This window comes from Apostichopus japonicus, chromosome 14, assembly GCF_037975245.1.
Source record: "Apostichopus japonicus isolate 1M-3 chromosome 14, ASM3797524v1, whole genome shotgun sequence".
Lineage (NCBI taxonomy): Eukaryota > Metazoa > Echinodermata > Holothuroidea > Aspidochirotida > Stichopodidae > Apostichopus > Apostichopus japonicus.
Window position 1 is genome coordinate 10,624,449 of NC_092574.1, and position 26,891 is coordinate 10,651,339.

General features: G+C 35.5%; 1 pseudogene; it reads right to left on the bottom strand.

The window, feature by feature from the left end:
• Positions 1 to 3,210: 3,210 nt before the first annotated feature.
• On the bottom strand, positions 3,211 to 26,502 carry LOC139980069 (tyrosine-protein kinase Fer-like; annotated as a pseudogene).
• Between the last annotated feature and the right edge of the window lie 389 nt (positions 26,503 to 26,891).

Genomic DNA, 26,891 nt, shown 5'->3' on the forward strand with positions numbered 1-26,891 from the left:
TGTACTTGTATGAGAATGGTGGAATTATAGAATGGTAAGTTAAAATGTTTGCTTCCCATTTTATGGTCTGTATATGTTTAATTTGTTTTATGACTATTCACAACATCAAAGATAACAATTTAAAATATGCATATTTTTTTTTCTATAAATATTCACAACATCCAGGGTTCAAATTTTGACTATATCAATCACTAATTTGTGAGAAGGATGTTATTATTGCCAGGAGAAAATGAAAGGCACTAGTAATTTTTGGGGAGTAACCTAACTTACCCTAGAATTTTAGGTACACATTTCTACAAATAAAAGTCTCCTTTCAGAAGATTTGTCAGATGGAGGGAGAGGGGGGGAGGGGGAGGATTCAGGGTAGCATGACCAGAGGTTGATATTTAATGTTTTGTGGAATGTGGAAGAGAGAGAGGGACTTTTTTCTAGAGGTAGGGAGTGGAGTGGCTGGCGCAAAGCAATCCACTAAGTTAAGTGCAGAAAATCTAGCCTAAACATTTGTTTAGAAGAAAAAACAATTTTTTTTATGAAAAACAAAACAAATGCATAGCCATGCTTACAAGTTTTACATGTAGTCACCTGTAAGTGGATCGTGGAACTAAGAATAATAAATTGGGAAGAGGGGAGGACTGGGGAGAGAGGGATGGGTGTTTATAAGGTAGGGACAAGGGAGTGCTGGCACCATATGCCAACCACATTTTGCTTAACACTACACTCAGTCAAATGGGAGAAGCCAGCCTATTCACATGTTGACAAAAGTAAAATTTGCATAGACTTGTGTACAACTTTGGATGTAGTGATCTGGCAGTGGATGCTAGCCTAATTTACTGAGGAAGAGGGGGTGCGCAAGGACTGGGGTGGGCAACAGGGAATTAAAGAAGTATTGATATGGAGTCATTTGATAGTTTTCCATTTTCAAGCTAATTTGAGAGATGTTTGAAATCTTTTTCATGTTGTTGTTGGTCTTAAATTTGAAATAACTTTTATACTACACAAAGAATCATATATAAGCTATCAGCATAATTAAAGACATCACAGAGAATAACAGTCTAATAAGCAATCATGTGTCCATTGCATAAAAACAACAAATATCAATGATAAAAAGGGGTTATATTCAATAAGAATTGGATGCAAATTCCTCCAGAATGTTACATTCATTTTCCTATCATACATGTAAAAAATCCTTTTGGCTTGACTATCTTATGTATTGGAGTGATCTGTCTATGCAGCTCTCTAGACAGTGTTTCAACTTTTACAGTTGTTCAGTCCTGCTCCTTTGGTTTCATAGTCTTTCTGAATTGTTTTTATAATCCACTTAAACTTTCAATTTGTTGCCCTCAGTATTGATGCTACAGACACAGCCTGTGTTGGAAAGATGGTAAATGATGAGATTGGCAGGGAGGCCAATTCTGTTATGAAGAAACAAATACTTGAAGGAAGAGTCTGTCTCTGTTTGTTTGCCCTAAAAGACATGAAACATGGTCAAGAACTCCGGTACGACTATGGGCAAACAGATTTACCGTGGAGAAAGAAGGTAAGAAAGAAATTGCACGGCATGAGTAAAAAATGACTGGTTTGTTAAAGTTTTATAGGGTATGGAGAAACATGTTTAAGATAAAGTCTTAGTCATGATGTTTTTTTCAGAATTTAACTTGTGAAAGTTCATATCAGCATTAAGGAAAACTGAATGGATGTTGCAACTGTTTTCACTTGATGTAGGGAACAGAGTGGTATGTTGTAACTGAACTGTGTAGACTTGGCGACAAACACATTGCTGGCACTAAACACATTTCTAACGTTAAAGATAAGTTTAAAAACCCTTTCTGCTGGAATGAGATTTGATTGAGGAAACCTTGGATGTTGTCGTAACCTCATTATTCAATTGCAACTATTTATTTGGTTTGACACATTTCATAACATTTTTTTAATTTAACCTTTGTGTTAGTTTATACTAATATCACCTTCATGTCTTCCCTGGAGTTCAGTACTTGTCATACAGTACTGATACTTAGCTATGCATGTGACTATGAAGAAGACAAATATGTGCTGTGGCAGCAGAGCACAAAACTCCTTTGATGCTTGAGACTTTCAAGAACTCCTTCGCACATACATTACAGGTCAGTAAAATACGAGAACTCTGTTTTCTTTCTTTCATGATTTATATATTATTACAACACTAGTGAAATTTTTATCAAATGACCTCATTGGTTACTTGAGTCTAAACAAGGTCATTGTTTTGTTCCAACTGTGAAGTAATTTCTGTTTGTCCAAACCGGCTAGCAAGTGGTGTTATCAGGGAGTTGTTATGGAACGTAACAACTCCCTGGTGTAATCACTAGAGGGATGACTTCAGCATGGTACTCTCATGGGGGGTGTATGGTACTCTCATGGGGGGGTGTACATAAGGCATGTCAAGGTTTGTAGGCCTAGACTGAATCCACAGTCTTTGTTTTCAAGAGAAGACTGAGAATTAGGATTCAGTATGAAGATACAAGTTGCTCTATTTGGTAGAGACTAATTAGCCATCCCACTGGAAGTCTTAAGTAAAACCAAAAAATAGGCATGAAGGAAACTGCCCAAAGCTTCAAATATTTTGCTATTTGGAACATGAGAATTTGTGGAAATTATTAAAAATATGAACACTTTTGAACTGTTCTAGACCTACCAGGAATTTGAACCCTAAACAAAGACCCAGAGAATTATAAAAATTATAATTTGAAGCAATGTTTATAATATCACCTTTCATGGGATTAATTGTAAGGTACATAACCTTGAGAATCTGTAAGATAAAATATATACTTTACCGCAAAATAGCTAAAACTACTTGCTACTAAACTTTTAGAGTCTTGCTAAACTGTGAGGTTAATTTACAAATTGTAATGGAAGTTGTCAATACTTGGTAAACTATTTACAAGCTAATAGTGGCCAAACATGATGTGGTAGAAATTAGAAAATATGCAATGAAATATAAGCAAGATTTGTGTACAGAAATAAATGAATTTATAACAACCTTCTAGAACATCTGCTTAACCACCAAATCTGCTAGAAATTAAATAATGGTCACTAATGCTCTTTGCTTCATTCCTCAAATAATTTTTCTGTTGCTCAAAACTTTTAGAACCATTTATTGTGAATAATCTTTCTCTTCTAAAAACAATAAATAAAAGATGTAACTGTAAGTAAATGATAACAAAGGAATGTATGATCTTATATTTCTCAAGTTTATTTTCCTTTAATAATGTTGAAATCAAATATTACAAAACGATATAATGCATTGTATGAAATATTACAAATTTTGGTCCCTGGCACCGAATGTCCCTATTTTCACCCATCAATCCTCGTCTACCACCTCCCCACCCCCACTCACTATTCACTCATCTAGTAACCTTTGTTATCTACATAAACAGATTAAGAGGGAAATATTCTAAATATGTTGCATGATTGGATAAACTTGGAAGTAAATAGTTAAAAGCCCATCTCTGTGATTTCTTCCTCAAAAAAAAAGAACTATTTCACACATTTTTGTAGAAAAATAATTATTAACAAGAACCCAAGGGCACTGTGGTTCCTTGCTTAGGGTATATGACAATACACATAATATTATCAAGCAAGATTGGGCTCAAATAGTCCAAGTTATGGTGGTCCTACATGTTCCCATAAAGTAACCAACACTGTAGCCAACACTTTTGTGATCACAAAATGTGATCGGATTTTTGATGAAAAGGCACTTTTGAGATCTAAATATGGCGTCGAAAATGTAAGAAATATAACAGACCTACAAGCGTGTCAACAGATATGATAACATTGGTGACCTCAGATGGCATGACCTTTAAGTTTCAAAATGTTCCACCACCCCATTCACAACTTGTCCCAAAATATCAACCATGTCACACCTTGACATTGAGATTTAATTGCATTAAATGTCTAAAAATTAACTTTGAACTTGTATACATAACTTCACACACAAAGGTCACCCAGAGGTCAACCAATTGACATTTTTGATCGGTGAGACCTAAATAGAGCATGACTGTCAAAATTCAAACATTTTTTCTGTGCCCAATTTCTCCCCCCAAAATACTACTTTTTTATCATTAGCTGACCTTTGGTGACGTTGGATCACATGACCGCTAAGTTTGAAAATATTCTCCTATACCATTTGCAACTTTTCCAAAAAAATGAACCTTGTAACACCTTGGAACTGGGAGTTATTGCATTAAATGTCTGAAAATTAACTTTGACCTCATATAACTTCGCACACGAAGGTCACACAGTGGTCAACCCGTTGACATTTGTGATCAGAAGGTACCTTTGACATCTGAAAATAGCATCGAAACTGTAAAAATCCACAAAACACGAAAAGGTCACCAAAGGTCAAATTGAGGTCAAGGGTCACCCAGATGCGGGTCGACAATTGGATTACATTGAAGCAACTCCCAACCCTAACGGACAATTTGTTCTCAAGTGATCGCAAAAATACTAGTTTTTTATTATTAGTTGACTTTTGGTGACCTTGTATCACATGACCGTTAAGTTTGAAAATATTTCCCTATACCTTTTGCAACTTCTCTAAAAAAATCAGCCTTGTCGCACCTTGGAACTGGGAGTTATTGCATTAAATGTCTGAAAATTAACTTTGACCTCATATAACTTCGCACACGAAGGTCACACGGGGGTCAACCCATTGACATTTTTGATCAGAAGGTACCTTTAACATCTGAAAATAGCATCAAAACTGTAAAAATCCACAAAACACAAAAAGGTCACCAGAGGTCAAATTGAGGTCAAGGGTCACCCAGATGCGGGTCGACAATTGGATTACATTGAAGCAACTCCCAACCCTAACAGACAATTTGTTCTCAAATTATTGCAAAAATATTAGTTTTTTATCATTAATTGACCTTTGGTGACCTCGGATCACATGACCGTTAAGTTTGAAAATATTCCCCTATACCATTTGCAACTTGTCTCAAAATATCAACTGTGCAACACCTTGGCACTGGGAGTTATTACACTAAATGTCTGAAAATTAACTTTGACCTCATATAACTTAACACACAAAGGTCACCTTGGGTCAACTTATTGACATTTTTGATTGATGAGACCTAAATAGAGAATCAAACTATACAAATTCAAACATTTTTTTCTTTGCCCATTTTCTACCCCCAAAATACTAGTTTTTTAACATTAATTGACCTTTGGTGACCTCGGATCACATGACCGTTAAGTTTGAAAATATTCCCCTATACCAATTGCAACTTGTCCAAAAATATCAAGCATGTCACACCTTGGAACTGGGAGTTGTTGCATTAAATGTCTGAAAATTAACTTTGACCTCGTATAACTTCGCACACGAAGGTCACACGAAGGTCAACCAATTGACATTTTTGATCGGAAGGTACCTTTGATATCCAAATCTAGCATCAAAACCTAACATTTTCTTTTTTGCTCGTTTCCTCCCAAAATAAGCACATTTTTTCTAATTTGACCTTTGACCTTGGTTTCAGATGTAGTTTAATCTCCTGATTCCAAAAAACAAAACGACAAGTCTGTACAGCCATCCTAACTCCGACCGAAAAACTTTGACCCCATATATCTTCGCACATAAAGGTCACACGGGGTCAACCTATTGACATTTATGATCAGAAGGTACCTTTGACATCTGAAAATAGCATCAAAACTGTAAAAATCCCCAAAAACACGTAAAGGTCACCAGAGGTCAAATTGAGGTCAAGGGTCACCCAGATGCGGGTCGACAATTGGATAACACTGAAGCAACTCCCAACTCTAACGGACATTTCGTTCTCAAGTTATCGCAAAAATACTAGTTTTTTATCATTAATTGACCTTTGTTGACCTTGGATCACATTACCGTTATGTTTGAAAACGATCCCTTACCCCATTCACAACTACTCCCAAAATATCAATCATGTGGGACCCTGTCAATGGGAGTTATTGCTGTTTTTAATATATTGGTTTTTGGCATCTAACTGACCTTTGGTGACCTTTGCGGGCACCAAAAAAAATAGGGATCTTCCTCTTACTATGGGCTATCCACCCAACAAGTTTGATGATGATACATCATTTCCTTATTGAGATATCGTGTACACAAGCCAAGCGTCACATACACACACACACACATACACACACACACACACACACACACACATACACACACACGCCAAGTTGAACGCATAGGTTCCTTGCTTTGCAAAAAGCAAGGAACCAAAAACTTTACTTTTGATAATAATAACATGGGATTGCAAAATAATATATATCTGGAAGTTAAGATTTCCCTCTTCCAGAAAAAAACAGAACACTGTTTAAAACATAAAAATGACAAAAATGTACAAAAACCCCCCAAAAAATCTTGCTATTGTTTGAGATCTTGAACATAACATACATCATATTGCACCTTGCTCATATCCAGATGTTTAAAGGAGCATTTTGAGGAAAAGTTCAATTTTCTTTTAGGCCCTGTCAAGATACTAAAATCCCATGCAACTGAAGGCCATTAATTTCACTTAGACAACTTTAACCTCAAATAATGTATTCCAAGTGGAACAATTTCAAACAAGATCCATGTGATTTCTGTGCTTAAAATATGAAAAGTATCTGAGTGTTAAATATTGAAGATTAATGGATTTGTTAACCACTTTAACCACTGTCGGCTTGATTAAATTTACAATTAAACGCATAAAGCTTCTGTAATTGTTCCAAGAAAGTTGTTGTTTTTGGTTGAAAGCAATTTATTCCTTTCCTGTTGTAAGTCCTATTCATATAGGGTAAAATGAATTGGTTTGTTTACGAGGTAAACGCCCCCCCTACCCCAATACAGAAATCATTGATACAAATATGTAGCTAACCTGTTGCATTATTGTTCAAAATTATACATGGCCTTAGAACTCATTTTTATACATTTCCTCCAGTTCTGCTTGTGTTAATTCTTGTTAAGAATGAAACTTCATGTCTTCTTATGGCATATATACATTTTTGTTTCGTGCGCAGTTTTTATAAAGTTTTTTTGAAACACACTTAGAAGGAAGTGAAAATACAAGGAACTCTTTTTCTGATACAACAAATTTGTTACCATTGAAGAACAGAAAGTAAAACACAAAGTGTGTAATGTAGTCTAAGAGGTAAAAAATACTAACTTTGTAACACAAAAGAAAAAAAAACTTTATGAATGTTGGTCTGTAAAATGTAATACAAACTATTCCTGTGTAAATAAAAAAAATATCTACAATGGCAGAAAAGGAGACAAAAGTCCTCCAAGCAATTCTGGGATACATATAAATATTGCAAAATTATGATGAGATATCAGAAATGAAAAAGTTATTATGTGTAACACATTGATTTTTAATTTTGGGGGAGAACATGAATCGCCCATTAACCTTAAATGAATATAAAGAAAATGCATTTCTTTTCCAAATGCTGAAAAAAAATAGCCATCTTAATGAGCACTCGATCCAAAACTATTTTGGATTTAATACAAATCAATGACCTAGTTTTACGAACTAATTGTAATTAGTGACCATTTAGCAGTACATGTAATGATCCAGCAATGAGTTATGTCATAGACCCATTGAAATTAGTGACCATTTAGCAGTACGTGTAATTATCCAGCAATGAGCTATTTAATAGACCCCATTGTAATGAGTAACCATTTAGCAGTATGTGTTTTCTATTTTCTATTATCTATTGTTGTTACGTTGCAAGACAATATTACAACTGTATTATTCATTATGAAAATTGAATTCATGTTATTAATCCACTAACGAAGCTCTGCCTGTATGAATTTCAATATGTTGAACAATCAATATGTTTTGTGCACATTGGGACAATCAATATTAACTTTTGCATATGAACCTCATTTTCATCTTTTTTTCTTCAAATTTTTTCAATAGTTTCAAATCAATAATCCAGCTTTTTGCCTGCAAATGGTCCAATAGTGTGATACAAACTTTTCTTGCAAAGCAAATACTGCAAAAGCAAATACCAAAGAAGCAGCTTGTGTCTCCAACATGGCTAAAAACTCATTGGATATATTTCCCTTGATGTTATTGATCAAACTTTTTTGTTGCCAATTAATTTATAAGAAGTATTTGAAATTTCCTGATACAGAAAAAAAAGAGTTGGAACACAAAGATATATGTTGTTTCACTGATCAAATTTACTTTGCCATCAACTATATCAGGGTAACTGTGGTAAATATGCTAATGGCCGTCACAATGTGACAATGAACAACATCTCACCTTTAAATAAAAGACCTGGTGTCATCCCACGACAAAATAGTTAACGAGAATTACCATTAATGTATATCAGTTGGAATTTAGGTACACTTACTTAGGTACACTTACTTAATCAAAACTGTTTCAAACTGTATAAATGACAATTAACTCTACAGGGTGACAAATATTTGTAAATAGATCATTTCTTAACAAGACTGCATTCTACGATGATTGGATGAGTACTGTCCTGAACAAACTTAACGTAGGTAAATGCCATGCTATGTATAATCCATTTTGAATCTGTTATCGATTCCAATCGTTCCAAGAATCCAGTGTTTGATAGGGGAACCATGCAACCCATATAATCCATTCTCTTCCTCACCAGGAAACACCGGCTAACATGAAACATTCTCAATCACATTCTTTAGGATTCACGTTATCGGCGGCCATATTTCTGGGATGTTTCCTGAGCAAAACATTGGCAATAGATTTGTAAAGATGGTGGCTTTTCACCTCTGTACCCTTGAGTTGTATCAGACTGAATCTCACACTATTGGATGTTGAAATAATTGTATTTTTTACAAAGAGATTACATTCTATTTAAATATTTTATGTATCTTCTTCATCGCTGTCTTGATTTCTGAAAAGTTTGGTCCGTCCTCTGGTTCTTTCCTCCAGCAGGCCTGGATCCATTCCCAGACGGCATCTGGACATTCCGGAGACTGGTTCATCCGATAGCCTGAAATTGAGGAGAAGATAGGCTTATAACCATGACAACAACAAACTGGCACAGGCATCTAACGGTCGCTATGGTAGTGGTCAATAACGAGACATTTTAGGCATATTTCCAGAATGTCAGACTTTTTTCTACATCATTTGTATCATTCATATATATATGTAACTAGCAGTAGTTAGTGTATCTAACGTAAATTAAGGTGGCATTTTTCTTGAGGACGAAAATATGGAAGCAGTTACAGCTTTAAAAAAATTAACCCCCCCCTCCACTCCCCCAAAGAATAATTCATTAACTGTCTGGTACAGCTTTGGAAACCCTCTATTATACCTACTGTGGCTTTCTTGTGTAACTATAGTAACCAACTGAGGACCACCTGGTGTAACTTTTGTTATCTATTATATATCATCTTTTTATTTTAATTGTATACAGTGAGTACTATTATTTTCCAGTTCATCTGGCCAATATTCTTATTTTCCTTAAAGGGGGAGGGTAAGGTTAAGGTGACTTCATATTCCTCTCTCATTGTTTTTCAGTACTTACCGCCCTCTATTTTCTCTCTGGCCTCGTTGTTATTCATGCCGGGGTACAGAGTGCTACCTCTGGAGAATATCTCCCAGAGGAGTACTCCATAACTCCAGACATCAGAGAGCGACGTGTATCTTCCTGAAAGAGGATAGAGAGAGGACAAGCAGAACGGGTTGATTCGTGAGGAGATAGATGATGCAAGTCTCACGTTGAATGGAAGAGTCTAAAACACATATTTATATATATATATATATATTTTATTATATATGCAATCAATTCAATATGTAATCTGAACAAGATTTGAATGCTAGTACCTCTCTGTTGATGTTTCATGCTACGATGTAAGCTAGGGGCAAATTTTTTACGGATTTTGACTGGTTGCCCATCTGACAACCCGGCCTACTAGTTTGTATGTCAAGAAAATTATAAAAATATCAAAATAAGAATCACTAATATATTCACTGTAGGAGAGATTGATTAGACCATTGATTAGATAAGATTAATTAAAACTGATTGGTTGGAATTCAACAGGACTATAGCTGAGCCTTATGATGTTTTCATTTATATATTTGATTATTGATTCCTAGAGCTACAGTATGATGTGTCAACTGTTTTTAACAAATTATTCTTATTTTTCAAATTGGGGGCCTGGGGGGGGGGAGGATGTGGGGTGAAGAAATACATTATCAATGAATTTGGACAAAACAAATTCTAAGATGCCAATCAAGATGCTCATTATGGATTCCAAGGGCTCAGGTAAACTCTTCAATGAAGTGGCAGGGTTTGGGATTGTAAGTGTTTCACATAATAAAACGATTTTCAAAATGTTTCCTTGTGCTTTATTTCAAATTGTGAGTGTTCTGATTTTGGCCAAAAATGAGAAATAAAATCTTAATGCTTTGGCCAGACAAAATCATTAAATTTTGAAAGAAAAAAAAATGTTCTCAAATGCCAGTCAGGATGCTCATTATGGATTCCAAGAGCTCGGGTATACTCTTCAATGAAGGTAAGTGTCAGTCTATGGAACACTAATAAAATGATTTTTAAATGTGTCTTTGTACTTTCTTTAAATTGAGAACGAATAATCTCATTATTGCTTAATAAGAAGGACACCCTCTATACAGTGTAGAAAAAACTAAAAAAAATTGGCCAAAAAAAAAACAAAGAGAATTGATAAGGCTGTAAGCCATACAAAATCCCCAAAATTTTGACCAAAAAAAAAAAGTTCTCAAATGCCAGTCGGGATGCTCATTATGGATACCAAGAGACCAGATATGCTTCTCTCTGAAGTTAAAAGTGGTAGTTTATGAAATTTTTAGCCTATTAAAATGATTCTCAAAATTTTTCATTATAAATTCTCTCAAATTGAGAATGAATAATATCACTGTTGCTTTATAAGAAGGACACCCTCTATCTAATGCATATGCATGGTAAGAACTATAAAGGTCATGATTTTGGCCCAAAAAAAACAAACTCGTAAGGCTATAACCATACAAAATCATTAAATTTTGGAAACAAAAAAAAAAAGTTCTCAAATGCCAGTCAGGATACTCATTATGGATTCCCAGAGCCCAGATATGCTTGTCTCTGAAGTTAAAAGTGGAAGTCTATGAAATTTTTAGCCTATTAAAATGATTCTCAAAATGTTTCATTATAAATTCTCAAATTGAGAATGAATAATATCACTGTTGCTTTATAAGAAGGACACCCTCTATCTAATGCATATGCATGGTAAGAACTATAAAGGTCATGATTTTGGCCCCCCAAAAAAACTCATAAGGCTATAAGCTATACAAAATCATTAAATTTTGGAAACAAAAAAAAAAGTTCTCAAATACCAGTCAGGATGCTCATTATGGATTCCCAGAGCCCAGATATGCTTCTCTCTGAAGTTAAAAGTGGTAGTTTATGGAATTTTTAGCCTATTAAAATGATTCTCAAAATGTTTCATTATAAATTCTCTTAAGTTGAGAATGAATAATATCATTGTTGCTTAATAAGAAGGACACCCTCCATCCAATGCATATGTGTGGAAAGAACTAAAAGGGTCATGATTTTTACCTCCCCCCCTCCCCAAAGTAAGGCTTTGGCCATACAAAATCATTAAATTCAGACAAAAAAAAGTTCTCAAATGCCAGTCAGGATGCTCATTATGGATTCCCAGAGCCCAGATATGCTTCTCTCTGAAGTTAAAAGTGGTAGTTTATGGAATTTTTAGCATATTAAAATGATTCTCAAAATGTTTCATTATAAATTCTCTCAAATTGAGAATGAATAATATCATTGTTGCTTAATCAGAGGGACACCCTCCATCCAATGCATATGTGTGGAAAGAACTAAAAGGGTCATGATTTTTACCTCCCCAAAGTAAGGCTTTGGCCATACAAAATCATTAAATTCAGACAAAAAAAAGTTCTCAAATGCCAGTCAGGATGCTCATTATGGATTCCCAGAGCCCAGTTATGCTTCTCTCTGAAGTTAAAAGTGGTAGTTTATGGAATTTTTAGCATATTAAAATGATTCTCAAAATGTTTCATTATAAATTCTCTCAAATTGAGAATGAATAATATCATTGTTGCTTAATCAGAAGGACACCCTCCATCCAATGCATATGTGTGGAAAGAACTAAAAGGGTCATGATTTTTACCTCCCCCCTCCCCAATGTAAGGCTTTGGCCATACAAACTCAATAAATTCAGACAAAAAAAGTTCTCAAATGCCAGTCAGGATGCTCAAGAGCCCAGATATGCTTCTCTCTGAAGTTATAAGTGGTAGCATATGGAATTTTTAGCATATTAAAATGATTCTCAAAATGTTTCATTATAAATTCTCTCAAACTGAGAATGAATTATATCATTGTTGCTTTATAAGAAGGACACCCTCTATACAATGCATATGTGTGGAAAGAATTCAAAAGGTCATGATTTTTGACCCCCCTCTCCCCCTCCCCCAAAAATCAAGGCTTTAGCCATACAAACTCATCAAATTCAGACATAAAAAAGTTCTCAAATGCCAGTCGGGATGCTCATTAATGTTCCAAGAGCCCAGATATGCTTCTCTCTAAAGTTAAAAGTGGTAATCTTTGGAATATTTAGCCTATTAAAATGATTTTCAAAATGTTTCATTTATAAATTCTCTCAAATTAAGAATAATATCATTGCTGCTTAATAAGAACGACACCCTCTATCTAATGCACATGTGTGGAAAGAATTAAATAGGTCATGATGTGGGCCATACGGCTGCAAATTTAGTGAATTTGGAGAACAAAAGTTCTCAAATGCCAGTCAGGATGGTTATAATTGATTCCAAGAGCTCAAGTTTACTCTTCTATGAAGTTTAGTGGCAGTCTATGGAATTTATACCATAAAATGATTCTCAAAGTGGGTCCTTGTAACTTTTAGTCAAACTATAGAGAGAATATCATTATTGCTGAATTAAGAAAGACACCCAATTAGTTCTCAATTGACAGTCAGGATGCTCCCTATGTTTTCATACAGAGCTCAGAAATATGCTTTACTATGCAGTAATTTGTGTTTTTTTTTAGCATTTGGTGTTTATTACTATCTGTTTTAGGCTTTTACAATAATTGTCTTACTGTGCTATTGTTTCTCACACTTATTTATATTTATAAACATAGACTATGATTTAATCTTTTGTGCATTTTGTTAAGTTTTTAAAATTATTTTACTATTTACATACTTCTGAAATTGTTTTGGACTGTATGCGTTCAGGTTGTATTTTTTTTATTATCGTTTAGTACGAGTGTTTTTTATATTGTTGGGCTTTTACATTTTATGCCTTATTGGTTCTATATATTTAATATTTAAGTTTTTGTTACTATTTGTTTTTAGGTTTTACATTTGCAAAGCGCTTTGAGCAGTGTTGCTGATTATGCGCTTAAAATATTACTTATTATTATTAATATTATTGACTGATGATTTTTTTGTTTTAGCTTTTGGTTAAAATCACAGACTTTTTTAATTCTTTCCAAAATTATGGTTAGGATGGAAGTTGTCCTACTGCATTAAGTTCAAATAATATGCTACATTCTCAATTTGAAAGGAAGTGAAATGAAACATTCTGATAATTATTTTAATATTTAGAGGTTTAACAGTCCATAGACTTCAACTATTAGTTTCAGTATAAAGCATGTTTCTGAGCTCTGGGAATTTATAATGAGCATCCTGAATGGCATTTGAGAACCTTTGTTGTTTGTCCCAATTTAATGATTTTTGCATGGCTGAAACCTAATGATTTTTTTGTGGCAAATCATGCCTTCCTGTTTTTTCCACAAGCAACAATGATATAATAAATTCCTAATTTGAAAGAAGTTATAACAAAACATTTTAAAAATCATTTTAATATTTAGCGGCTCTAAGTTCCATAGACTAACTATTTAACTTGGAATCCATAATGAACATCCTGACTGGCATTTGAGAACTTTCTATTTTTTTGGGTCCATATTTAACAGTTTTGTAGGCTGAAACCTTATAATTTTGTTTTATTTTTTGGCGCAAAAAAATTAACTTTTAAGTTGAGGGTATCCTTCTGAATTAAGCAACAATTATATCAATTCCTAATTTGAAAGAAATTATAATATAACATTTTAAAAAATCATTGTAATATTTAGAGGCTTTTGGTTCCATAGACTAACACTTTTACATCAGAACTTTCTATTTTTGTTTGTCCAACTTTAACAGTTTTGTTACTCTAAAACCATAAAATTATTTTATACTATAAGAGGCCTAGCTCTGAGAATCCATAATGAGCATCCTGACTGGCATTGTTATTTGGTCCAAATTAAATAAGTTTGTAAAATTAAATTTAAGTTAAATTTAAATTAACTAAGTTATGATTTTCTTTAGCTAAACCATGACCTTTTTAAGTATTTCCACAATGATGCATAGGATGGTGTGTGTCTTTCTGAATTAAGCAACAATCATATAATACAATCCAAATTTGAAAGAAATTATTATGACAAATTTTGAAAATCATTTTATGCACATTTCTGAGCTTTGAGATGCCATTATGAGTATCCTGACTTCTGTCCAAATTGAATGATTGAATGATTTTTGATAATATTTGAAAACAATCATGACCTTTTAAGGCCTTTCCAAAATTACGCATAGGATGGAGGGTGTCCTTCAGCAAAAAGCAACAATGGCATTTGAAAACTTCTGTCAAATTGAAAGTTTTGTAGGGCCATATATAGCCTATGACTTTTTTTTTTAATTCTTTAGCAAAAATAATTCTTTCCAAAATTATGCATAGAATGTCTTTTATTCTCAATTATCAGGTCTGGATGCTTTTTATGGATTCCTAGAGCCCTGGTTTGCATTTATTTTAGTGGTAGTCCCTAATTATCAAAATAATTTCATATAACACAAAATCATTCAAGTTAGATTCTCAGCACCAAGAATTTTATGCTTTTCTCTGAAGCTAAAAGTGGCATCTTAAGAGGGTTAAAACTCCATTTTTTCTGTGGCTAAAATTCTGACCTTTTTTTAATTCTTTCTAATATTATACCTAGATTGGAAGTTGTCATTCTGATTTAAGTTATTATTACTTCTGAATTATTACTTCTGACTTATTACGTCTGAGTACTTATTACTTCTGAGTTATTATTACTTCTGAATTAAGTAATATGATCTGTTCCCACATTGATAGAAGTTATAGCCATTTTTTTGTAAAATCACTTTAATGTTTAGAGGGTAAAACTTCTAAAGACTACCACCTTTAACTCCATTTTTCTTTCTGTGGCTACAATCGTGACCTATTTTTAATTCTTTCTAATATTATACCTAGATTGGAAGTTGTCATTCTGAATTATATTAGTTCCTACCTTGAAAGAAGTTATAGACATTTCTTGGGGAAAATCACTTTAATGTTTAGAAGGTTAACTTTCAGAGAAAAGATCATTTCTGGGCTCTGTGAATCTATTTTAGAACTTTCATATTTTGTTTGAACTATAATGATATTGTACATGCTTATAAATACCTTATTTTGTTTGCCTTATGATGATTTTTTATTATTTGCCAAAATAATGACCTGTTTCTAAAATGATTTGATCCCAATTATTTATTATGTAATGGGCAATAGCCTTGTGATTCAATTTGTTTTTGGACACACTCATTTTATCTTTTCATTTTAACTCAATACATGTTTCTGCATTTGAAAACTTTCGTTTTGGTCCAAATTTAATAATTTTGTAAGGCTAAAACCTTATGATTTTTATCATTTTTGGCCAAAGTCATAACCATTTAATTTTTTTCCACAATTACGCATGAAATGGAGGGTTTCCTTCTGTGTTAGGCAACAATGGATACAATCAATTCCAAATTTGAAAGAAGTTATAATCAAACATGTTAAAAATCATTTTAAATATTTAGAGGCTTTAAGTTCCATAGACTAACACTTTTTACTTCAGAGAAAAGCAAATTTCTGGTCTCTGGGAATCCATAATGAGCATCCTGACTGGCATATGAGAACCTTTTTATATTTGTCCCAATTTAATGTTTTGTAATGCTAAAGCTTAATGATTTTTGTTTTACTTTTTACCAAAATCATGACCTTTTAAGTTGTTCCACAAATATATGCATATGATTTAGGGTGTCCTCCTAAATTCAGCACCAATGATATAATTCATTCCCAATGTAACAGAAGTTATGAAAAACATTTTGAAAATCATTTTAATAAGCATAAAAATCCAAACATTACCACTTTTAACCTTCAGAGAAAAGTACGTTTCCAAGCTCGGGGAATTGGTAATGAGCATCCTGACTGGCATTTGAGAACATTTTGTTTGTTCAAGTTAATTGATTTAGTAAGACTATTCATATCGCCTTACGAATTTTTAAATTTTCCACCAAAACAAAATATCATGACCATTTTCATTCTTTCCACAATGATGCGTAAGTGACAAAGGCTGTCCCTCCTAAAGTAAGCAACAATGATATAATACATTCCCAATGTGAAAGAAGTAATTATGAAACATTTTGAAAATCATTTTAATAAGCATAAAAATCCATACACTACCACTTTTAACTTCAGAGAAAGTATGTTTCCAAGCTCTGGTTCCGTAATGGGCATCCTGAGTGGCATTGGAGAACTTGTTGAGTGTTTGGCCCCAATTTAGATATCATGAACAGTTTAATTCTTCCACGGTGATGCATTAGATGGAAGGTGTTCTTCTGAAGGAAGCAATATGATATAAAACATTCCCAATGTGAAAGGAATTTTTAGAAACATTTTGAAAATCATTTTAATAAGCATAAAAATCCATTCACTTACCACTTTTAACTTCAGAGAATAGCATATTTTTGAGCTCTGGGAATCCATAATGAGCATCCTGACTGGCATTTGAGAACTTTTTTTTTTGTCCCAAATTTAACAGTTTTGTAAGGCCTTGTAAGCCTTACAAGTTTTTTTTTTTTGTGGCCACAATCATGACCTTTAAGTTTTTCCACAATAATGCATAGGATGGAGGGTGTCCTTCTGTATAAAGCAACAATGATAAAATACACTCCCAAGAAGTAATTATGAAACATTTTGAAAATCATTTAATAAGCATGAAATTCCATACACTACCACTTTTAACTTCAGAGAAAAGTATGTTTCCAAGCTCTGGTTCCGTAATGGGCATCCTGAGTGGCATTGGAGAACTTGTTGAGTTTTTGGCCCCAATTTAGATATCATGAACAGTTTAATTCTTTCCACGGTGATGCATTAGATGGAAGGTGTCCTTCTGAAGGAAGCAATATGATATAAAACATTCCCAATGTGAAAGGAATTTTTAGAAACATTTTGAAAATCATTTTAATAAGTATAAAAATCCATACACTACCACTTTTAACTTCAGAGAATAGCATATTTTTGAGCTCTGGGAATCCATAATGAGCATCCTGACTGGCATTTGAGAACTTTCTTTTTTGCCCAAAATTTAACAGTTTTGTAAGGCGTTGTAAACTTTACAAGTCTTTTTTTTTGCGGCCAAAACCATGACTTTTTTAGTTCTTTCCACACATATGCATTAGATAGAGGATGTCCTTCTAAATTAAGCAACAATAATATCATACATTCCCAATGTGAAAGAAGTTATAATGAAACATTTTAAAAATCATTTCAATAAGCATAAAAATCCATAGACTAACACATTTTAACTTCAGAGAGAAGCATATTTCTGAGCTCTGTGAATCTATAATGAGCATCCTGACTGGCATTTGAGAACTTTTTTTTTGGTCCAAATTTAATGAATTTGTATGGCTATAAACCTTATGAGTTTAATTTTTTTTGGCCAAAATCATGACCTTTTAAGTTCTTTCTACACATATGCATTAGATAGAGGGTGTCCTTTTGAATTAAGCAACAGTGATATCATACATTCCCAATGTGAAAGAAGTTATGATTAAACATTTTGAAAATCATTTTAATAAGCATAAAAATACATAGACTAACACATTTTAACTTCAGAGAGAAGCATATTTCTGAGCTCTGGGAATCTATAGTGAGCATCCTGACTGGCATTTGAGAACTTTCTACTTTTGTTTGTCCAAATTTAACAATTTTGTAGTGCTAAAACCTTACAATTTTTTGGCCAAAAATCATGACCTTTTTAAGTTTACCAACAATTATGCATTAGATAGAAGGTGTCCTTCTGAATTAAGCAACAATGATATCACCAATTCCTAATTTGAAAGAAGTTATAATAAAACATTTTGAAAATCATTTCAATAAGCATAAAAATACATAGACTAACACATTTTAACTTCAGAGAGAAGGATATTTCTGAGCTATGGGAATCTATAATGAGCATTCTGACTGGCATTTGAGAACCTTTTTTTTGTCCAAATTTTAACAATTTTGTAGGGCTAAAACCTTATAATTTTGTTTAATATTTTGCCAAAAATCATGACCATTTTAAGTTTTACCACAATGATACATAAGATAGAGGGGGTCCTTCTAAATTAAGCAACAATGATATAATCAATTCCTAATTTAAAAGAAGTTATAACAAAACATTTTAAAAATCATGCTTTAAGTTCCATAGACTAACACATTTCAGAAGAAAAGCATATTTCTGAGCTCTAGGAATCCATAATGAGCATCCTGACTGGCATTTGAGAACTTTCTATATCTGTTTGTTCAAATTTAACAATTTTGTAAGGCTAAAACATTATAATTTTGTTTTAATTTTTGCCAAAACTATTGACCTTTTAGGTTTTTCCACAATTATGCATCATATAGAGGGTGTCCTTCTAAATTAGGCATCAATGATATAATCAATTCCAAATTTGAAAGAGATGTAATAAAACATTTTAAAAATCATTTAAATATTTAGAGGCTTTAAGTTCCATAAACTAACACATTTCAGAAGAAAAACATATTTCTGAGCTCTAGGAATCCATAATGAGCATCCTGACTGGCATTTGAGAACTTTCTATTTCTGTATGTCCAAATTTAACAATTTTTTAAGGCTAAAACCTTATAAATATGTTTTACTTTTTGGGCAAAAATAATGAGGTTCTAAGTTTTTCCACAATAATGCATCAGATAGAGGATGTCTTTCTGAATTAAGCAACAACGATATAATCAATTCCTAATTTGAATGAAGTTATTACAAAACATTTCAAAATCATTTTAATATTTAGAGGCTCTAAGTTCCATAAACTAACATTTTAATTTTTAGAGAAAAGCATATTTTTGAGCTCTGGGAATCCATATTGAGCATTCTGACTGGCATTTGAGAACTTTCTTTCTTGTTTGTCCCAATTTAACAATTTAAAGTTAGGTATATCTGAGCTTTTGAAATCAATATTTTAGCACTCTGACTTAATATATAGTCCTTTTTTAATACCTTCCATATAATTATTGTAAGTCTTTAGTCGTTATGATTTTTTTTCTAGAATCACAAAATTTTTAAATTGTTCCCAAAGTGATGCATAGGATGCCCTGTTGATTATAAAAATGCAAAGGGTTCAATTAAATTCAGTGTTATTCAAAGCTATATCATAATGTGAGGCTTAATATTTCATAGAACCCCACTTTTAAGTCAAGAATAAACCAGACCCTAGTTTGGGGGGGAATTCCTAGTTTCTAAACTGTTTAATTTTTGCTAAATTTTAAGGTTTCATAACCTGTCATAATTTTTTCAATTTTCAGCAACAAAGCACAAATTCCTCTTGCTTAATAAAAATCATGCCATCATTTGATGATGACGTTATATTGCCCCTAATGTTAATTATTATTACCCCAAAAAAAAAAAATAGTAATAATAATATTTCACTTATATATAGCGCTTATACCAGCAATAGGTCTCAAAGCGCTTTACAGAGGATATGTTACCCCTGGTCAATGATAACCTGTCCCAGAGACAATCCCTCCAGGCGGCTGCAGTTACTGTATATACTGCGCCCAATGACAAGTTACCTCACAGGTACCCATTTAACCCCTGGGTGGAGAGAGGCAATTGAGATAAAGCATCTTGCCCAAGGACACAACGTAATGGACTAGGCAGGAGTCGAACCAGCAATCCTTGGATCACAAGTCCCACGCCTTAGCCAATCGTCCACAACACTCTCTAAGGTTTTGAACACGCAGGTTTTGAAACAGACCCACAGAATATTTCACTTTTATATAGCGCTTATACCAGCAATAGGTATCAAAGCACTTTACAGAAGATATGTTATCCCTGGTCAATGATAACCTGTACCAGAGACAATCCCTCCAGGCGGCTGCAGTTATATACTGCGCCCAATGACAAGTTACCTAGCAGGTACCCATTTAACCCCTGGGTGGAGAGAGGCAATTGAGATAAAGCATCTTGCCCAAGGACACAACGTAATGGACTAGGCAGGAGTCGAACCAGCAATCCTTGGATCACAAGTCCCACGCCTTAGCCAATCGTCCACAACACTCTCTAAGGTTTTGAACACGCAGGTTTTGAAACAGACCCACAGAATATTTCACTTTTATATAGCGCTTTATACCAGCAATAGGTATCAAAGCGCTTTAAAGAAGATATGTTATCCCTGGTCAATGATAACCTGTCCCAGAGAAAATCCCTCCAGGCGGCTGCAGTTATATACTGCGCCCAATGACAAGTTACCTCACAGGTACCCATTTAACCCCTGGGTGGAGAGAGGCAATTGAGATAAAGCATCTTGCCCAAGGACACAACGTAATGGACTAGGCAGGAGTCGAACCAGCAATCCTTGGATCACAAGTCCCACGCCTTAGCCAATCGTCCACAACACTCTCTAAGGTTTTGAACACGCAGGTTTTAAAACAGACCCACAGAATATTTCACTTTTATATAGCGCTTTATACCAGCAATAGGTATCAAAGCGCTTTAAAGAAGATATGTTATCCCTGGTCAATGATAACCTGTCCCAGAGACAATCCCTCCAGGCGGCTGCAGTTATATACTGCGCCCAATGACAAGTTACCTAGCAGGTACCCATTTAACCCCTGGGTGGAGAGAGGCAATTGAGATAAAGCATCTTGCCCAAGGACACAACGTAATGGACTAGGCAGGAGTCGAACCAGCAATCCTTGGATCACAAGTCCCACGCCTTAGCCAATCGTCCACAACACTCTCTAAGGTTTTGAACACGCAGGTTTTAAAACAGACCCACAGAATATTTCACTTTTATATAGCGCTTATACCAGCAATAGGTATCAAAGCGCTTTAAAGAAGATATGTTATCCCTGGTCAATGATAACCTGTCCCAGAGAAAATCCCTCCAGGCGGCTGCAGTTATATACTGCGCCCAATGACAAGTTACCTCACAGGTACCCATTTAACCCCTGGGTGGAGAGAGGCAATTGAGATAAAGCATCTTGCCCAAGGACACAACATAATGGACTAGGCAGGAGTCGAACCAGCAATCCTTGGATCACAAGTCCCACGCCTTAGCCAATCGTCCACAACACTCTCTAAGGTTTTGAACACGCAGGTTTTGAAACAGACCCACAGAATATTTCACTTTTATATAGCGCTTATACCAGCAATAGGTATCAAAGCACTTTACAGAAGATATGTTATCCCTGGTCAATGATAACCTGTCCCAGAGACAATCCCTCCAGGCGGCTGCAGTTATATACTGCGCCCAATGACAAGTTACCTCACAGGTACCCATTTAACCTCTGGGTGGAGAGAGGCAATTGAGATAAAGCATCTTGCCCAAGGACACAACGTAATGGACTAGGCAGGAGTCGAACCAGCAATCCTTGGATCACAAGTCCGTCCTCTTAGCCAATCGTCCACAACACTCTCTAAGGTTTTGAACACGCAGGTTTTGAAACAGACCCACAGAATATTTCACTTTTATATAGCGCTTATACCAGCAATAGGTATCAAAGCACTTTACAGAAGATATGTTACCCCTGGTCAATGATAACCTGTCCCAGAGACAATCCCTCCAGGCGGCTGCAGTTATATACTGCGCCCAATGACAAGTTACCTCACAGGTACCCATTTAACCCCTGGGTGGAGAGAGGCAATTGAGATAAAGCATCTTGCCCAAGGACACAAGGTAATGGACTAGGCAGGAGTCGAACCAGCAATCCTTGGATCACAAGTCCCACGCCTTAGCCAATCGTCCACAACACTCCCTAAGGTTTTGAACACGCAGGTTTTGAAACAGACCCACAGAATATTTCACTTTTATATAGCGCTTATACCAGCAATTGGTATCAAAGCACTTTACAGAAGATAAGTTATCCCTGGTCAATGATAACCTGTCCCAGAGACAATCCCTCCAGGCGGCTGCAGTTACATACTGCGCCCAATGACAAGTTACCTCACAGGTACCCATTTAACCTCTGGGTGGAGAGAGGCAATTGAGATAAAGCATCTTGCCCAAGGACACAACGTAATGGACTAGGCAGGAGTCGAACCAGCAATCCTTGGATCACAAGTCCGTCCTCTTAGCCAATCGTCCACAACACTCTCTAAGGTTTTGAACACGCAGGTTTTGAAACAGACCCACAGAATATTTCACTTTTATATAGCGCTTGTACCAGCAATAGGTATCAAAGCACTTTACAGAAGATAAGTTATCCCTGGTCAATGATAACCTGTCCCAGAGACAATCCCTCCAGGCGGCTGCAGTTATATACTGCGCCCAATGACAAGTTACCTCACAGGTACCCATTTAACCTCTGGGTGGAGAGAGGCAATTGAGATAAAGCATCTTGCCCAAGGACACAACGTAATGGACTAGGCAGGAGTCGAACCAGCAATCCTTGGATCACAAGTCCCACGCCTTAGCCAATCGTCCACAACACTCTCTAAGGTTTTGAACACGCAGGTTTTGAAACAGACCCACAGAATATTTCACTTTTATATAGCGCTAATACCAGCAATAGGTATCAAAGCACTTTAAAAAAGATATGTTACCACTGGTCAATGATAACCTGTCCCAGAGACAATCCCTCCAGGCGGCTGCAGTTATATACTGCGCCCAATGACAAGTTACCTCACAGGTACCCATTTAACCTCTGGGTGGAGAGAGGCAATTGAGATAAAGCATCTTGCCCAAGGACACAACGTAATGGACTAGGCAGGAGTCGAACCAGCAATCCTTGGATCACAAGTCCCACGCCTTAGCCAATCGTCCACAACACTCTCTAAGGTTTTGAACACGCAGGTTTTGAAACAGACCCACAGTAACTGCTTTTACCACTTCTTTGCCATACTCAGGTGCGTAGCCAGGAATTTGCCAAGGGAGGGGCGAACCTGTAGGCAAACTATCAGAGCCAAATATGGCTCTGCAAACTATCTTAGCGTAGCGCCATCACGAGTGGCATGAAGCGTACAAGAAAACTTTGGCCGAAAATGCCTCCCAGATCGCTGGAAATGGCACTTCCCAGGCCTTGTAAGTTGCATTTAAGCATTTTCTATTTTGAAATTACTAGGGATATCATAAAAATATACAAAAAAAATATGCTCAAGGGGGGGGCGGTCGCCCCCTTGGCCCCCCCTTGGCTACGTGCCTGGACATATGTATACACAACCTTTACCATATTTCATGGCCTCAGGGGCCGTCCATTTGATTGGTATCTGTCTCATGTTGTTGTTGTCGATCTGCTATTCCTCTTCTTCTCTCGACATTCCAAAATCGCTGATCTTCAGAATATTCTTCGTGCCGACCAGACAATTCCTCGCTGCCAGGTCTCTGTCAATGAGGTGAAAGCATGACCATGAGTTTTACAGAGGTATACTGTGGGAGCATGGCAGTGACCATATATCAATCTACTAGATCTGCTGTAATATACAGAGCATTTGACATCTCACGTTGTTGGGCCCCTCCCAAAAAATTTCTCCCTACCTTGAGGTTTCATTCCTTAATGTTGCCGCATTTTTGATAATGTTAACATCATTTCAGTTCCACAGAGTGTTTATTCTAACATTCGTGTAGATGGATAGGAGATCAATGGTGTGAGGTGGGGAGGGGGGGGTTGCATGATGGTGGTGAGGTTCTATCTGTTAACAGAAAGTTACTTATCACTACAATTTACTGGCAGCATTCTACAATTACAACCATCAAGAGCAAAATGTCTTATTTTTAAAAGCAGTGGGAATGTCCCATTCTCCTTATTTGGTTAAGTAACGAGAATTGTCTTTAGTATTCAGTTTTGACATTTTCCCTTTGAAAGCAGATATCACACAAAGTTTCAAATAGACAAGAGTCCTGATTACTTATCTGAGTTCTTCTTGTTTGTTCCTCAACAAATACATACTAACATACATGCATACCCATGCCTACATCCATAAACCCACACACATGTTTATTAATCCCAGGACAATTTCTAGTTTACCTGTGAATACAACTTTTGCCCTCCAAGTAAGCCATCCCTGATGCTGCGTCTTCACTCATTTTAATCTTCTCGGGGACACTCAAGGTCTTGCTGTCATCTCGAAGCAACTTCAAAAGATCTCCTCCTGCAAAGGTGACAGAGAAGCAAACATCAGTCAGTAAAATCAATCTTTTTAAACAATTTACTGATTTCATCTCATAAATCTATTGTTGTTTAGTCTGTTTTGTGTGTATTAATTATGATACAAGCCTAAACGTACGCAAATGAAGTTCCTCTGTTCATGGTACATATTGCACATCAGTGTAGAGCAAGCCAAAAACTAATAAAAGAGCTTATATATAATTGCAATCTTCTCTAAATGTGTAATCAGAAATACACTGTACAAACCTTCAATTTCTATAAAATGACACAGTATATTTAGAGAGATATTTATAAGGATATTTATGATATACGGATATATATGGACAATATAAGGATATTTATATTATTTATAAGCCGGTCAAAATAGGTTGCATTCAATCAACCAATAAATCTCCAGTTAGGTGCATAGATCTTGAGTTGGGCTATTAAACTAGCAGTGAGGAAACATTTTCCTCTTCGATAAAATTTCACGTTGTTTGCGACCAGAAAATACTTCTCCATACAACTAACCACAGTGGCAGGGTATCCATATACAATAAGATGTTGATGATGTACCATATTCCCTAATGAATCAGAGGCAAAATTTACCCCCTAATCTAACTAATTTGATAGCTGTCACAGAAAAAAAGAAATGATGTCAAATCCATTTTTTTCTGGTTTTTGACCTTGTACAAGCTCCATGACGATGTAGATTGGATGTCTGTCTGTTGCCACGCCGATAAGTTTGACGATGTTGGGATGGTTGTAATTCCTGAGGATGTAGGCCTCTGAGAGGAACTTCCTTCTCGTTGCAGCATCTACTGTGGCCTTGCACGTCTTGACGGCGACAGGTTTATTCTTAAATGTCACTTTGTGGACGTCACCTAAAATTTCCCTGCATGTACACAAGAAAAAGGATGCTTATGAAACTAAAAGAACAATGCAGTCAACAAACCCACCCCTCACCCACCCCATCCCCGTTTTCATTTTTTAATATTTTATTTCACTTGGGGTGCAATAGAGAAGAGTTACAACCATATGGGTTGTAATTAATACAGTTCTAACAAGATATTCATATAAAAATCCACTTTTTTTCTTCTTTTTTTTCCACCTTAAATAAAGAATGCAGCAGTAGTATAGACAAGGAGATGCACATGAGAGGTCATGTGATATGTCACATGAGAGCTCACAATATATGTCACATGAGAGGCAACCAGTGGCTTAATAAACCTTAAAACAGTAATTTTTCATTGCCTACAGCTGAAGGGGTATACACTAGAATTCAGCTAACATCTTACGTTAGCCCATGTACCAACAGTAAGATTCTCCCCAAATAACTCAACATTAGTGCACACACATACTGTGTTGATAGGAATAGACTGGAGTAAACAACATGACACATGTTGTGCACACATGGTCATCCCTGTTAGCTTCAAATACAAGTCAATTGGCCAAACAAAAATTACAAGGTTTCAGGGTCACTGGTACAAAGTGGGTAAATGTCAGTGAAATTAACTCATCTACCAATTAACTTTTCATTACCATTAAAGGCAATGAAGACTCGCCCCAAACAGCGTGCTGCCATCTGAAAAAGTTAACTCTCTGTTGCTTGCAAGTGACGTTTTGTTCGTGTCGCTACAAAATGCAGACAGAAATGAAAGTGATACCTTGTTATCTTTAGCTGGACCTGAGATGTCCATCGCTGTATCGTTTGTACACTGTGCTGTGGGTATTGACCGCAGCTGTATGTACTGACTGTACACTAGTGTCTAATTTACTGACGGTAGCAAGCTGTATGTGTATTTGCTGGGATTGATGGTGGTGTGTAACACTTCTATTACACCTCATTCGAAACTAGGTCAGATTACTGGCATTAGACGTTTCTTTTTTTGCACGAGTCTTCACACCCTTTAAAAGATTGAATCATTGTGTCTTTCATGAAACTCACCTGTCCTAATTTGGTGTCCAGCAGGATGTCCTTGTGTCGAAGGTCGTGCTCGTCCTTGACCTTACTTATTGGATTTCTGATCATCGCATTGGACGCTTTCGTCACCGGTGTTTGAGTTGACATGTGATGGTTCACCAGTTCCTGGATTGACCAAAAACTCCCTCCTTCCAATCGATACTGTTAAAAACCAGAACATTCAGACATTAAACAAAATTGTGTGGAGGAGAAAAGTCAGGCTTAATGATATATCATATCAAACACACACAGTATGCCATTTCAATTTTGTAATGTGAGGGAGGAAGGGGAAGGGGGACCAAGATGTGTGGAAGGGGGGCCTTTGAGGACCCCTGGCCCCACCACTGCCTACAGAGGATGGTATTGTAACACCAAAATGTGTATTTTACATGGTGTTTTTACATGCTTTTATTTAAAAAATATTATGCTATTATGCTAATATATTACATATAATATATATATATTATACTATTATTAAAAAAAGAAGCACTATTGTA